Source organism: Phoenix dactylifera, chromosome 10 (genome assembly GCF_051530095.1).
Source record: "Phoenix dactylifera cultivar Ajwa chromosome 10, Ajwa_hap1_PhDact_Kaust_v1.1, whole genome shotgun sequence".
Classification (NCBI taxonomy): Eukaryota; Viridiplantae; Streptophyta; class Magnoliopsida; order Arecales; family Arecaceae; genus Phoenix; species Phoenix dactylifera.
Genome location: NC_143199.1, coordinates 23,918,923 through 23,930,288, shown reverse-complemented (window position 1 = coordinate 23,930,288; position 11,366 = coordinate 23,918,923). Strand labels below are relative to the sequence as shown.

Here is an 11,366-nt window from a genome sequence, read left to right as displayed (position 1 = left end):
GAATGTGAATCCTTCTTTCGGAAAAGGTTCAATGGACAGCCAACATCATAACAGCACAAACAGAAGGCCAGTTGGTTAGAAGAGCGACGCCAGAGGAATGAGGCACTTGACTGCTGCCATGGCTAGCAAACTCCAATCAGGCTCATCATATATAGATCACAATATATCTGTACAGGAGCTATCTGAAAAAGGTGAAGGTTGCATGGCTCAACTAAACCTTTTAGTGCTAAGCCGAAAAAAAAAAGAGAGAGAGACCATCAATAGTGCGAGTCACCAAACACCTTGAAGTTGCACCTTGGCAACCACCATCAACATGGTGAACAAACAGTAATTTCATCCTTGCCTCCCCCACTACCTCTCTAAAATATCTAAAATGTTGAAGTACTCTCTCAGATCAGAATTTTTTTCTCTTCCTTGAGGAATGTCATGTAAGATTTGGTGGCCTTTTACTGGTGTTGTAGATTTAAAAATCTGCAATAATATGTTTTAAGAAAGATCTAATTAGTTGCAGGTGTGAGAAGCAGAGATAAACAGCTTGGACATTAAAACTGAATGTGGCAATTGTCAAGAGAAAGCGATAGTGTTAACTGAAGATGATGGTTGCTAATGCTAGAGAGAGAGAGAGAGAGAGAGAGAGAGAGAGAGAGAGAGAGAGAGAGAGTTTGTCTAGGAGGATGCAAGAGTATTAAATTATAATCTAGAGAACAGGTTTCTCGCCAATCAATGACCAGCAGTTTTCATCAATCAATCCCCTAATCACCATTTCTTTTCTTGATAAGGCAGCACCTCAGTAGAGAAAACCTTTCAGGGTCAAGGCAGTGAGGCTCACTAACATTTATCCCTTCGGGTTTGGATACCAATAACATACCTATGCATTTACCTAAACCAACTGTTTATTGTTTCTCCCTTTATTGCACTGATAGGAGAGGTCTAGTGGAGAAACAGTATATATGCATGTACATAGGTATGTCTAACTTGGAAAAAAAGAGAGAAAAAAGAAGAGAGGAGTTTATTTGAAATGTCTCTCTTCAAGAAAATTCAATTGCTAGGCTTTTTGTGACTGCTGACTGGAGAGGGGAGTTGATTTGGCACTAATAGCCAAAGGCAGCTTAGACAAAACGTGCTGGCTTAAAGACACTAATGACCATTAACAAAGGTCAGAAGACAACTAATGATAACAACAATAGTCATCTGATTTGAAAGATGCTTATATTCACTTCAGTGATTCTTATTCTAAGCTGTTCGTGTTTCAATTATAAACATTGGCCCTACCATTAGACAATTTAAGCATTTGTTCCTCTAAGATCGAAAACAGAGAATTTCTATCAAATAAAAGTCTTATTGCTGGAATAATGGTACCAGCTGTTATTTGATTTGATACATTGTGGTTGGTCACATTGGTAAATTAACAGAAATGGAAAGAGAGGGATTTGAACCCTCGGTAAATTAAAGCCTACATAGCAGTTCCAAGCCTTGAACCACCTGGCCATCTCTCCTACATAATCTTATTATTGACCAGAAACCAAGTGAACAGCGAGTCATTCATATTATTGCAGTACATACCTATCAATGGTTCCACAAGAATAATTTCTTTAAAATTTCCTATTTCTCAACACCAACTTCTCTCATCAGCTACCCTAGAGTCTTTAATTATACATATTTCTTGTTCTCTCCAATTTGATTGGAAAGAAAGCTTATACACAACAAATTTTTTGATACTTGGCAAGAAAATAACCTGTAGGCTTTTCTCAGATTATGGAAGGAACCAGTGGCACTTGTAATGTTACCTTAAGATTCTACCCCAGTTGCTTGTATCCAAGAACTAGGAGTAGAGAAATAGGAAGAATTCAAAAGAATAACTTATTGTATATGAAAGGAACATTGCTCTTATAGCAGCATTAAGAAAGAAGAGGGGATACAAGAACTCTACTCTACATAGCATCCACAAGAATCAGTTATAAATGAAATCCAAGACCAAGATGAAGTGCACTGATAACCAGAAGTCTAAAAGAAAGTGTAGTATAACAATGGACACACATGAATAAAGAAATAAAAACATCTGATTTTGTTTCTCAATTACATCGAACAAAATAAAAGAATTACAACAATATAAAATCCAAATTCTAATGCAGGCAATCTGCTGAGGAACTGAAAGAGAGGTGCCATATGGAGCTTCTCTTTCTAATATAATTCTTGCCGATGATTCAGCAACCAAAGAATGGAAAAGAATACAAACTAAGAAAAAAATTTCTCCTATTTCACAAAACAAAAGATATGAGAACTTCTGTGTTTGGAAGGTATAAAAGAATGTTTGGAGATTTATAAAGAAAAGAAAACCAAACCATGCAGAAATGCAGTCTGATTAGCTTGGCTGAGATGTAGCTGAGCTGCCTGCAATATCAGTGGGTGCCCATGCAGACACTGTGTATAGAGATTGATTTAACCACTTAAGAGTGAGTCCATCATTTTCTTCCCCTTGCTTATCTATGCTGAAATTCTCACCATCATACATCCTTAAAATCAACCGGCTCTGAAGCATCTCCCTTTCTCCAATGCCCATGCATCTAAAACCACCATCCTCCATCAGCTTCCTCCACCTCTCAAACTTCTCATGCCTATCAACCCTCTCACTCCCTTCACAGGCGACCAGGTTCCTGATCTCCCTTGCAAACATCTCTTCGATCTTGATCCGAGCCAGGCTATCCTCCGGCAGACCGCAGTCGAGTGAGTCGAAGATGGCAGAGTAGTACTGAAGTGAGTTGGCCAACCTTGCCTCCCATCTGGTTTCGTTATGCTGTGCTTCTTGCTCGGCCATAAGAACAATCGCTGGGTTTGTGCTTCGAATCAGACCTAACAAATCCATCAGAGCTCCTCCATTCTCATCATTATAGAGCGTCTTGTGCAGCATTAGGATGCAGTTTACAGCGACGCAATCCTCCCTCTTCACATGAAGCATCCAAAGCCTCACATCCTCCAACCTATCGACAACTGCATGGAACTCGAAAGGAAGATTGCAGGCCTCGGCGAACCTTGCCAGCCTAGCTCCTGTGTCCTGAAGCTCCTGTCTGCACTCTCCGATCCCGGTGATCCTCACATGGCTCGGGGGATTAGCCCTGCCGGCCAAGCTCTGAAACAGACCAGGCCACTGAAGTCCTTGTTTGATGTCGAAATCTATTATATGAACCCTGTCCTTCCCTTCGAAAGCCCTGAGCAATCTCTCATTCAATGTGAGATGGAGAAACTTCGTAATTGGGCTGACTTGGTTGAGCAGCTGCAATGCTGTGGCATCATCATCAGCACCACCACCACCAGTCTGATCGGCCAGCGCCCGCGGTGGCGTTATGGAGAAGATGTGAGGCCAGAGCTTGACGGCGCGGAGGGCCAAGGCTTCTGCATAGTATGCCGCCACTCGATGCATCGAGCTTCCTGTCGGGGAGGCAAGCTCTGCAAGTCTAGCTAAGAAGAAGGATATGGCTTCATGATTACCAGAACTAATGGACTCCGCACAGGATGTGAGCAAGCTCACGAGCTCAAGACCCTGCTGCTCCGTTTGGGCATTCCCACCACCCTGACCTGCTATACCAGCAAAACCAGTTGGGTGAGCGATTTCGGGACCATTCCGTGCTGCATTATCAGAGGAATCCTTGTGCTGCTTTGGAGATGAATTCCGGGCATCGGACGACGAGCTCGAATCCGACTGCGATTTGTTGTTTGGCTGAACACCTGTGCCCAGACCCCTTCCAGCTTCGAAGGAGCCTACCAATGTGCTGCTTGTGGTGGTGAAAAATGGAAACAATGCTGCATTTGGAACTAGAAAGACTTTCTTTTCTTCTTCTTCTTCCTCCTCCTCCTCCTCCTCCTCCTCCTCCTCCTTCTCCTCCTCCTCTTCCACCGATGGATGCTCCTTGGTGGATTGAGGCAACCATATGTCATCCTCACCACCAGCCAACCGTGCCGCGCCGCCTGTCCTCGTCCTCTTGGCTCGGTCAGGACGTGAATCCTCCTCGGATGAGCTCCTCTCATGTGATCTCCTCTTCGAGCTCCTCCGTCGCTCCCAAGGCCCCCCTCCTTCGGCGATCTCTATCCTTCCTTCCCATGAGAGTGCTCGCGCCGCCACGGAAGACGAAGAAGCTGTTGCTGGGCTCGGCCTAAACGCGCAACTGCTGCTTCTGGCCTCAGCTGGCTTCTCCAGTGAAATGGCGACCCGGGGGGCATCTTTCCTGGAGAAGCTGCATGGGAGGTCAAAGCGCTGGGTACCCATCCTCTGCTGCGAAGTGCAGTGCCTCTCCTGCAGCTGGAAATGGGAACCTTGCACCTGCACGGAAGCCTCACTCCTCAGTTGGTGCCTCGGCGACAGCAGCGCTGAGGAGCACCCAGCCAACATTCTCTACTCTCTTCCAACTTTGTCTTTTTGTTTGTTATTTTTTGGATTGAATGCTGTTTGATACCAATCCTACTGCTTTCTTTGCTTCTCTGCTATACTTAAACTAAAAGCACACCTCTTCCCTCCTTGTTTTACCCTGCGCTGTCTATTTGTTTCTCTTCAACTCCTATAACGCTTCATTAGCATTCTCTTCTTAGAAAAATAATGCTTATATGCATGCAGGGGAAGAGGTGTCTATGTAAAGATTTTCGCAAAGAATTCGAAAACTTCAGCCAAGAAAGAATGATTTGCAAAGGTTAGAGTGTCTGTATTCAGAAATCAGAAGGGGTGTTTAAATTTCTTTTGAAACAAAGGAAAGTTTGAATAATAATAATAATATAAAAAACAAAAGAAAGAAAGGAGAGAGTGAGAAACCTATGTAAAAGAATCAAAGAATGGAAAGAAGAAAAGAAGTCATGAATTGGATTCGAAAAACATTACCGGGAAGAGCCGCATATCTCGAGCACAAAGCCATGGATATCCCATGGCAAAGCTTGCACGGATTCTCCGGTCGCAGAAACCTCTAAGCCACCACCATGGATGAACTCTGATGCCTCCATAGCGGCTATTCTAACAAAACCCACAACCTCAAAACAAGAGTAAAAAGAAAGGAATAAAAAAAAAAAATCAACTTCAGCTCTCTAGATGATGTGTTCTTAATCCTTTTTTTTTCTAAAAAAACAAAGAGAGGAAAATTTAAGAAGAAAAAGTAGAGATTTTGATGTCTTCTTCTTCCTCCCTCAGCTCTCCACCCATGCTCTCTCTCGCTCACTGTGTGCGCGCTCCTCCTGTAGAAGCGAGCGACTCTGACCCCATTCGGTCCATGGAAAACACGCTTACCGTAGAAAGCTGGGCTTACCGGAACAGCCCGATTCTCACATCCGGCCCGTCGGATTAGGATCCAACGGATACGAGGCGGGGTAAATATGACCGTTAGGACATAATGGCGCTTTTGGTCAATATGACCGTTGGAGATTGGGGGCCGGTGTGCGGACCGCCCGGGCGGTGACCGCACCGCGGAAGCTCCCCCCCCCCTCTCGGCCGTACGCGCGCACGTGCTCCCCTGCGGCCGTTGTCCGTTTACGGTGACCGTTGGACTCCCACCGAGACCCGAGAGCCGGATCAGCTGCAAAGCTCCACACAGCGTGCAATAAAAACAAGGATTAAGGATTCAACACGTAGGACAAGTTTGGTGAAACGATGAAGTGTCAATATTTGATCGGCCATAGTAGCTAAGCCGTGGCCTTTGGCCATGTTTAGGAGCATGCCGTGCTCCTTTGCCCTCAAAAAACAAGCCTACCAAGTGTATGTTTTGTCTCCTTGGATATCATTTAACAATTTTGGACAGGATAATAATGGGGTAGTTCTAAATACACCCCCCCTATTGCTCAGGACACCCCCCAAAAATTAAAAAAAAAATACCCAAACTAACCTTTAGTGTAATTACCATATTGCCCTTGAAATTTTCTCAGTACACCCCTCTTCCTCCTCCTCCGTTTCGTGCTCCGTTCGGCACTGGATCGCCGAACAAAATGCTTCTGTTCGGCTGAACGGTGCCGAACAGAAGGCTTCTGTTCGGCGATCCAGTGCCGAACAGAAGGCTTCTGTTCGGCAACCCTCAACCGAACAGAATCCTTCTGTTCGGCGGAGGGGAGGGGAGGAGGGGTAGGAGGGTGGGGAGGAGGCGGCGGAGGGAGGGGAGGAGGAGGAGGAGGAGGAGGGGGAGGTGGAGGAGAAGGGGGAGGAGGAGGAGGAATGGGAGCAGGGAGGAATAGGGGGTGGAGGAGGAGGCAAAGAAGGGGGAGAAGGCGGAGGGGGATGCAGAGTAAGAGGGGATGGGGATGGGGGGCGGAGGTAGAGGGGTGGAGGAGTAGGAGGAGGGAGGAGGGAGGAGGGAGGAGGAGGAGGAGGGTGAATAGGCGGAGGAGGAGGGGAGAGGGATGAGGGGGAGGCAGAGGTGGGCGGGAAGAGGGGGAGGGGGAGGAGGAGGATGAGGAGGGGGGAGGAGGAGGAGGCAGAGGCGGGGCGGAGGAGGAGGGGAGAGGGATGAGGGGGAGGCAGAGGTGGGCGGGAAGAGGGGGAGGGGGAGGAGGAGGATGAGGAGGGGGGAGGAGGAGGAGGCAGAGGCGGGGGGTGGGGAGGTGGGGGGTGGGGAGGGTGGGGGTAATTTAGAAATTTTTAATTTTTTAGGGGTGTCCTTAGCAAATGGGGGGGTGTAGAGAGTATTTAATTTTTTTTTAATTTTTGGGGGGTGTCCTGAGCAATAGGGGGGGTGTATTTAGAACTACCCGATAATAATGTGGTCTCACATGTAAGGCGTGACACTGGGCTTGTCGTTAGTTACATTATGATTTATGTACAATGGAATTGTTCAAAATCTATTATCAAATATTATTATAGTTGCTAGGAAGCTACATTTGCGTCTGCTTGACCCACAAGAGTCTTGAGTTTTTATGATATATATATATATATAATGAGACTTGTTGATATTTCCAATAGTTTCAACTTGTACTTATATATCAAGAAGCTGTGATGGGTGAGTCCAAGAAGTCATATAGCCATTTCTAGTGATTTGTTCTTGCATTTAGATTTTGCTCTCAAAAAAATATATACATATTTTAGACTGATTTTCTAAAGAACATTTGGTATGAAGAATATTGTTACGCCTCAGATCTGGAATATAACACGGCCGTGCTACTGAGAGATATAACCCACGATAATACGAAGTCAAACATTACATCTTAACTTCTATATTCGTCTCAAACAAAATATAATAAGTAAAAGTCTAATTTTATTATCCATTAAATGCAACCAATACTAATTCAGAACATCTAAACATGGTTCCAAGTTTATTTTATAGATAAATTCATAAATTATTCTTCTGCTATTTAGTCATATCATAGTTCAAAATATTACTCACAGATATTCGTAATCGATAAGATATCATAGTTCGTGTTCATTATCAACTTTAACCTATTAGCAGAGGGCCATTTTCATTGGATGCAAGCTCTCAGGTGTCGATTGGCCCCCATTTCTAGGGGCGGTCATAGCTATTTAGAGCCTTTAGAAAACTTATATTTTTTTATTAAAATATACATATAAATAAATAAAAAATACTAAATGACATAATTTCATAATAAAGCTATTTTTATTAAATATTTATGGAACTATTTTTATAATAAAGCATAATTTTTATAATACATATGTCGATCCATAATTTTAAGAAAAATATGATATTTTCTTAAGCAAATTTTATGCAGGAAAAACATGATAGTTTGAAGAATAATAAAAAGTGTAAGATCTACTTACTTCTTTTGTCTAAGACTGTCACACCTCGCTAGACATATTTGAAATATTAACAGCGAAATTAATTTTTAATTGATGACTTTAATAAAATAATACGAGAAGACTTGATCGGGCGTAAGACGGTTTTGTGTGGCTGAGGTCTAGATGATTCGTTTAATGAATTAGACTCAATCAGGACCAAAATTAATCAACAAGGATCATCAATGGGGGTTTCAGAGACATTCAACAGAGTTGAGGTGATCGATCCAGTAGATGGCCCGAGCACCAGAGAGGTTTCGGGCCTTTTTGCAGGGGGCAACCCAAGTCTGTAGAACATGTTGACAAGACTTGTACTGGGATTCATGGGTTTGTTTAGAGAGAGAAGCAGGTAGATGAGAGAGAAAGAAGAAAGAAGACACATGAGAGAGAAAGAGAGGGATGGTTCTCTCTCTCCTCTTTTCTTTTCTTTTCTTCTTTCTTCCTCTTCTTTCTTGACAAAATAGAGGAGGAAGGGGGCAGCTGGGCTGTGATCATGGTGGTCCGGCAAGGTGCAAGACGATGGTGGTGACGGCCGACAGTAGTGGCCAGTCGACGAGAAAATCCAAAAAAAAGCTTGAAAAATAGGAGAATCGAACATTTCCTTGATTTTCGGCCATTGGCCTTTCACTGGTGGCCACGACTCCATCATGGAAGAGAGTGGGGAGGCTGTGGGACTCAACTGGAGATTCGGCGCCAAGAGGCAGCAGCGTTGATGGCTGGACAAGGGAAGAAAAACTCAGCCAAAATAGGAGGAAAACAGGATATTCTTTTGCCGGTCGATTTTCGGCCGATTTTCGGCCGTCGCGATTCTGGGTCATGGGAAGAAGAAGACAGAAAGAAAAAGAAGATCAGAGTGGTACCTCAGCTCCGGAGGCTCCATTGACTTTGATTTCCGACGAGCACAGTGACAAGTAGCCACAATTTTGAAGCGAGAGAAGAGAGAGAAGGAGATGCGATACCATCTTGGAGGGCCTTAGAGGGGAGGAGGATTAAATAGATGATGTCTCCAAACTCTAGATGAACTTGGATGGCCTTCGATCCCGCCGAAATCGGAAGAGGAAGAAGACGCCTAATCGGAGTCCTCTCTTACACGCTTAGCCCCTAATGGGCTCTGGCCTCTCTAGGCCGGCCCACAAGCCCAATTTATGTATGGGCCGGTTAATGGAGCGGGCCTTCACAAATATTGTATGCAATATTCTTGCAAGATAGGTTAAAACATTACATGATATGTTTATTATCTTAAGTTTTTCATTAGAGTTTTTGTTTGAGATGATCAAAATTATTAGATCATCTTGGCTTAGAAATTTTTAGCCGATCATAATTTGGCTTCCTTATAGTGATTTCTTCAAATGATCTATCACTGGTATTATTGCCAAAATAATCTAGCCTTAGCTTTTATTTGAGAAAGGTTAAAAAGACATAATAGTTGTATCATAATATGAAATAACAAAAAAGAATTATCTATCTGATAAGTGTGCAATAAACCAGCCATTTTAGTTCTTTTAAATACTTGCCTTAAAAAGTTATACTTAATGGTGTTCATCTAATCAAAAAAAGTTAATCTTAATATTCCATTATAATAAGGAACAGATGGCCCACCTCAAACAAAGAAAAATATATGAACAAAATTTACATAAAAGCATAATTTCATTCCAAATAATAGATTCCAGTTAGATGAATTTTCTTTCTCTAAGATTATGAGACAGCAGTGAAAATAAGTGCTAATCGTGGTCACAAGAAAAGACCTATGTGTTAGTTTGTCACCTCTTGTCATGAAGACGATGCATATATTGAGTGCTTAAGTAAATCATAGGAGAAAACCAAGAGAAGTTAAAACATTGTTCATTGCTATTATTATTCTGGATTAAGTGAAGAATTATGCAGAAGTATTGTACTTAGTGTAAAGCAAATTACCAATTGAAAATGCTTACTTATATTGTTTTCTTTTCTTTGTGATTAAGAGTAGTATACCCCCCTCCCAAGGTTTGAGAGTTTAGTATAAGAATGAAAAAGAAGTATGCAAAGTTCTCAATTGATCATGCAATTTATTATTTGTTAAAACAACCATTAAAAAATAAATATTAGTTCCTTCATTTCACAAAAGCATAGGATGCCATGGGCAGTTTAATCCAAATAATTCTTGTTTCGGCTAGTTGACAGCTGTCTACGTTCAGGAAAGGTTATTGGTAATCCCTGACTAACAAGAAAAAGGTTATTGGCATGAGTTGTATCCCTCCGCGGATCATCATTAAGTGGGCTTGGAGCTAGGTGGCTGAGGTTATTCAGTCGCATCTGTCGGATAGACTCTTGATAGTTCGGGACACTTGGGGCTCCTCTTTTGCTTCTAGAGCGCGTCGCACGGTATTCTTCACCTGGGAACCTCCACTCTTGAGTTTCCTCAAGGTTAATTTCGACGGTTGTGTGCTGGATAGCAGGAGCAGGGGAGGCACGGGCTTCATCATCAGAGGTCCGGACTCCCGGATGATTGCGGCGGGCGGCTACCAGATCTTTGACATTTCGGTCCCGGGGGCAGAGTTGAGGGCAGCCTGGTCCGACTTGAGGTATGCTCGATGCTTTTTGCCTGCATGCGCTATAGTGTTGGAGGGCGACTCAGTGACAGCTATCGGTTGGATCCAGTGGAGTGTGGATGGTGTGGGCGACAACCACCCACTGCTCAGAGACATTCGGGCTATGATGTGTAGAGGGATGGCCGTTCAAGCAAAGCATGTATACCTAGAGGCCAACGAGGCAGCAGACTGAGTAGCCACTCTGGAGAGACCTTCTGGCTGGGAGAGGAGGACTTACCTGGAGCGCTCTGGGACTTGTTATCTTTTCATTTTTTTTGGATGTATTTGTACCCGCCATGTATGATACATTTGCTTTAGAAAAAAAAAAAAAAAAGGAAAAAGAAAAAGACATGGGCAAGAAGGAAGGGGGAAATATTGTGATGATAAATACCACTATAATTAGACTTCTTGAATAACCTTGAAATGTTACCATCATCAAGATTTGGTTGTAATATAAAAATTCATCTCTATATCATTCTTATCATCTATTTTCTCTTCTGTCTTCTCTTTCATTTTTGTAGACATAACCTTACAATACATAAGAAACAATACTAAAATAACATGCAAACTTGACAAACCTTTAAAATTAATAGTAGCATCTAACCAAACCAGTCGAGGAGAATGTTACATGCCTAAGTTCCAAGTCTCTCTATATAGGCGTAGGATAATAATTACCCACAATGATCATTTGTAAGTAATAGAGTACTTGAAGATATGTAGGATATGAAATACTCACTATGAAGTTCTCAAATTTGTCCATTTTGATTTTTATATAGCTAGGTTGATAGGTTATAATAAATGTAAGGTTTTAGCTCCTACATTGGACTAAAACCTTGTATTTATAATATATTAGAATTTACAAGATCCTGCTTTATTAAGAATACAATATTACAACATATTAACTGAACTATTCAAGAATCAAATAAAAATTTTGGAGAATATAAAAAACATTTCTATTTTAGATATCTTCGATACTCTATTAGCAAGGACTGCATACCATCAGAGATTGCTCGAATCCTAAAGGCATCAAATAGTTTTTCAATAATTTACAA

At 42.5% G+C, this 11,366-nt stretch overlaps 1 pseudogene across 1 annotated transcript; it reads right to left on the bottom strand.

Annotated features, from left to right (window-relative positions):
• Positions 1–2,005: 2,005 nt before the first annotated feature.
• On the bottom strand, positions 2,006–5,490 carry LOC103698941 (protein DWARF AND LOW-TILLERING pseudogene; annotated as a pseudogene). Its single transcript, XR_015969333.2, has one exon. The product of XR_015969333.2 is annotated as a protein DWARF AND LOW-TILLERING pseudogene (transcript).
• Between the last annotated feature and the right edge of the window lie 5,876 nt (positions 5,491–11,366).